This window comes from Triticum dicoccoides, chromosome 7B (assembly GCF_002162155.2).
Source record: "Triticum dicoccoides isolate Atlit2015 ecotype Zavitan chromosome 7B, WEW_v2.0, whole genome shotgun sequence".
NCBI classification, from domain to species: domain Eukaryota; kingdom Viridiplantae; phylum Streptophyta; class Magnoliopsida; order Poales; family Poaceae; genus Triticum; species Triticum dicoccoides.
In genome coordinates, this window is record NC_041393.1 from 540,658,009 (window position 1) to 540,662,918 (window position 4,910).

Sequence of the window (4,910 nt, forward strand, 5' to 3'; positions counted from 1 at the left end):
TTATACCTTGGCCTTGGATATATGCATGTATTAGTACGTACCTTGACATGCATGCACATACAAAGTTCGTCAAAGGATCAACTGATGCACCTACTTGTGCGATGGCATGCTTCTTTCCCTTCCCTGTGTATCCTACGCATGACCAAAAAGTTCCACATTAAAAAAAATGAATTGTAGGGCTTAGTCACGTAAGAGAGGAAGAAAAATGGTAAACTACGGGCCTAGTTACGAGTCAAGGACAGACTTGCAACTGGGATAACTACACAAAACTACGATACTATTTGCGAGTCGGGCGTGGACTTGCAACTAGGATGAAAATAATATGCATTCCCAGTTGCGATTCGAGGATGGACGTGCAACTGGAACAACTACAAGCCCATTTCTGAGTCGAGAGTGAACTTGCAACTAGGAAACTACGAGCACATTTGCGAGTCAAGGTTTGACCACAATTGGGATGAACAAACTATGTGCCCAGTTATGAGTTAAGGCTGGACATACAACTGTGATGAAAAACAAAAATCACACACTTCAATTGCGAGTCGAGGGTGGACTTGCAACTGGGATAACTATGAGCCCAGTTGCGAGTTGATGGTGGACTTGCTACCAAGACAACTACAAAACTACGAGCCCAGTTGCGGCTCAAGGGTCGAGTTGCAGCTGGATGAGATCACCCCAAGTGCAAGGAATTGTCATAGCACTTTCCAATGATGGAGGTGGTAAGTATGGAGTGTTGAACCCACAAGGATCTAAAGGCAAGATCAGTATTCACTCTGGTCCTATCTGCCACTGATACAACCCTATGTACACCGAGCATGCTTAATCTAGAAACAAGAAATAAAACTTCGTTGCAGGCATAAAGAGGTAGCTTTGCAAGATAAGGAATAACATAAACATAAAGTTTAGGTGATGCCTAAGTAAAGATACAATATAATACAAATAGCGAGTGTGGAATAGTGGTGGTATGGTGTGTGGAATTGTCCCTAGGCAATCAACTAAGTTACTGAACCGATCATCATTGCAAGTTTGTATGTGTGAGAGGCCTCTGCTATCATGCCATCCCTTACTTGAAATTCTATACAATTATGATTGGAACTATCAGCAAGCATCCACAACTACTAATAAGTTCATTAAGATAAAACCCAACCATAGCATTAAGATATATTGGTGCAAGAGGAGGCCCACGCTTCTTCTCACTACTGCACGCGAGGATAATGTCGATGACATTGGGAACACGAATGGCTCCGCTCAACGTAGGAGGCATGGGCGGGCTAGGAAAAGGAGATAGTGGTGGCACAGGTTAGCAGCGGGAGGGGGACGGGAGGAAAAAAGGGGCAATGAGGAGAGTAGGCAAGAGGGGAAGTGGCGTGAGTAGTGTCACTACTGCCTTTATATGTGGGATAGGTGAAAAACCCTAGTCTACCCCAGACAAATGATGGAATATCCCACCACTACCATCTCTGAAAAGGTCAGACGACTCATGTTGATTTACAAAATATCTGACGACTAACATCCTCCCAGCCCGACATTCAAGGGCCGGAATCGATAGAAAAATAGATTCAATGATCTGAATGCTCTAGTGACCGGGAAGGCTTGGTTTTACTCAACTCTCTAATTATGAGATTGCGGTTGAGACATATATGATAGGTTTTCCCTATGTGCCAGGTGTCATACCTAGAGTGTTTAGTACGCTTAAACTGTCTAGATTTTTTTGTCTTTGTTGCCTTAGTTTATATTTTTAGATTAAAATTAACAAAAAGTTACTTTGTACTTGACATAATGATAATGGATAAAAACTTCCGCGTCACATTTTTCTTACACCGACAGGATGCAAGTGGTACACCAAATTTGTTGCGACGAGGTTTGGAGCTGACAGATTGTTTCTGTTTTATTTTTTGAATAAAATTATCAACAAATTACTCATATATTTAACAAACGATCAAGGATAAACGCTTCCACATCCATTTTTTCTTACACCGAGAGCATGGAAGTGGTCCACCAAATTTGTTGTGTTGAGGTTTGGAGCTAAGACTGTTGTGACCGAATAAGGAGTTATGAGACAAAATAATTTTTTAATTTTAGACTAAAGTTATAAAAATTTACTCATATATTTACCAAAATGATCATGAATAAAAGCTTATGCATCCATTTTTTTCTTACAAGGAGAGAATGCAAGTGGTACACCAAATTTGTTGCGACGAGGTTTATAGCTGACAAATTGTTTTATTTTATTTTTATATTAAAATTAACAAAACATTACTCATATGTTTGACAAAACAATCATGGATAAAAGCTTTTGTGTCAAAAAAATTCTTACACCAAAAGGATGCAAGTGGTACACTAAATTTATTGCGATGAGGTTTGGAGCTGGCATGCTGTTTCTAAGATATTTTTAGATTAAAATTTAAAAAATATACTCATATATTTAACAAAACGATCATGGATAAAAGCTTCTGCATCACTTTTTGGTGTAAGAATTTTTTTTCTTACACCGACAGGATGCAAGTGGTACACCAAATTTGTTGCGACGAGGTTTGGAGCTGACAGATTGTTTCTGTTTTATTTTTTGATTAAAATTATCAACAAATTACTCATATATTTAACAAACGATCAAGGATAAACGCTTCCACATCCATTTTTTCTTACACCGAGAGCATGGAAGTGGTCCACCAAATTTGTTGTGTCGAGGTTTGGAGCTAAGACTGTTGTGACTGAACAAGGAGTTATGAGACAAAATAATTTTTTAATTTTAGATTAAAGTTATAAAAATTTACTCATATATTTACCAAAATGATCATGAATAAAAGCTTATGCATCCATTTTTTTTCTTACAAGGAGAGAATGCAAGTGGTACACCAAATTTGTTGCGACGAGGTTTATAGCTGACAGATTGTTTTGTTTTATTTTTATATTAAAATTAACAAAACATTACTCATATGTTTGACAAAACAATCATGGATAAAAGCTTTTGTGTCAAAAAAAATTCTTACACCAAAAGGATGCAAGTGGTACACTAAATTTATTGCGATGAGGTTTGGAGCTGGCATGCTGTTTCTAAGATACTTTTAGATTAAAATTAAAAAAAATATACTCATATATTTAACAAAACGATCATGGATAAAAGCTTCTGCATCACTTTTTTTTTCTCAGACCATAAGGGTTAAGGGATGCGAGTGGTACACCAAAATTATTGCGACACATTTTTTTTCCCAAACAGTTATGGATAAAAGCTTCTGCATCTGATTTTTTTATCTTACACCAAAAGGATGCAATTGGTACACCAAATTTGTTGCGACGAGGTTTGGAGCTGGCATGTTGTTTTTATAATATTTTTTTAATTAAAATTAAGAAAAAAATTACTCAAAAATTTAACAAAACGGTTATGGATAAAATCTTTTGCATCGCATTTTTTTGTTACACCGAAAGGATGCAAGTGGTACACCAAATTTGTTGCAACGAGATTTGGAGCTGGAATGTTGATTCTGCAATATTTTTAGATTAAAATTAACAAAAAAGAGGTTTGGAGCTGGGAGTGTTGTGGCCGATCAAGTAGTTTACAAGACAAAAGATGCAAAATAAACTGTACACGCTCCGTGGGACTCGAATCCACAATCCTTTGATTAGAAGTCAAATGCCTTATCCATTAGGCCACGAGCGCCTTCGACCATGTAATAGGAAACTGGAGTAATAATATTATATCTGTGGTCAAAATAGGAAATTATGCATGGCGATTTAAAACAGATCATTTGGAAAGGAAAATAGTTTGGACTTTGGAAAGCAAGACATCCTCGAAGTAGGAACAATTTCAGTACCCTCTGACCGTAAATATTTTCTACTTATTTGGCCTAGTTTACCAAGTAATTGTCTTAAAAAAGAAACCAAGTAATGCGACAAAATTACATCAATACTTCCGGGTAGACCAGTCAGGTAAGGAAAAAGGAAAAACCTCGCGTTAGGGTTGTGTTTCCTCTCGGCGGCGCCTCCGCCACCGTAGAGAACTCCCCTTCCCTACCCTCTTTCTTCGTCGATCTGAAGCCCCCGTGCTCTTGGTCGCTCGGATTGGAGAATCAGGGTCTCCCCGCCTGCGGATCTCACTTCTCGGGCAAGGGATCATGGATAGTTCGGCATCCAGCTCGGGCGCCGCCATGGACGCATCGAGGGAATGATGAAGGAGCTTGGCTTGACTGAGGAAAGTTTGGAGGATGTGATGATTGGAAATGAAGACCTTTTTAGGCCTTGACATTGCCAGAGGGTAAGCTTCATCAGGCCATTGCTCACTACTGTGGAGACGACAGGGCTTGTCAAGAATGTCATCGTTGAAGGCTTTCTTCCGTGGAACCCATTCCTTCTTTTACCCAGCTCCTTTCTTGCCTTGACCGACTGCTGCGACCAAGTCGGGTCCACTAACTCCGTCATTGTCCAGCCGTCGGTGTTTATTATTTCCGCCCTGTTTGTTATGATTATTACGTCCTTTTTGAGCAGTCGACTATCCACGGTGTTCACCCCCGGATCTTGTCATCCTCTTCTCCGTTTGCATACTGGCTGGCTATATCCATCAACTAGTGCATGGAGGTAAGCTCTGTCCTGTCCAGTTTCAACTGATGGTGTTTGAACTTGATTCCCTGCTGAAAAGCAAGGATGGCCCTTGTTGGGAATCGTTGCTCTTGGGGAACGCGGTAATTTCAAAAAAAAAAAAATCCTACGATCATGCAAGATCTATCTAGGTGATGCATAGCAACGAGAGAGGAGAGTGTGTCCACGTACCCTCGTAGCCCGAAAGCGGAAGCGTTTCAATAACGCGGTTGATGTAGTCGAACTTCTTCGCGATCCAACCGATCAAGTACTGAACGCACGGCACCTCCGCGTTCAGCACATGTTCAGCTCGATGACGTCCCTCGTGCTCTTGATCCAGT

The 4,910-nt window shown here is 39.9% G+C and overlaps 1 non-coding gene across 1 annotated transcript; it reads right to left on the minus strand.

The window, feature by feature from the left end:
• Nucleotides 1–3,582: 3,582 nt before the first annotated feature.
• TRNAR-UCU lies at nt 3,583–3,655 on the minus strand. The gene has a single exon. It is a non-coding gene; the product is annotated as a tRNA-Arg (tRNA).
• Between the last annotated feature and the right edge of the window lie 1,255 nt (nt 3,656–4,910).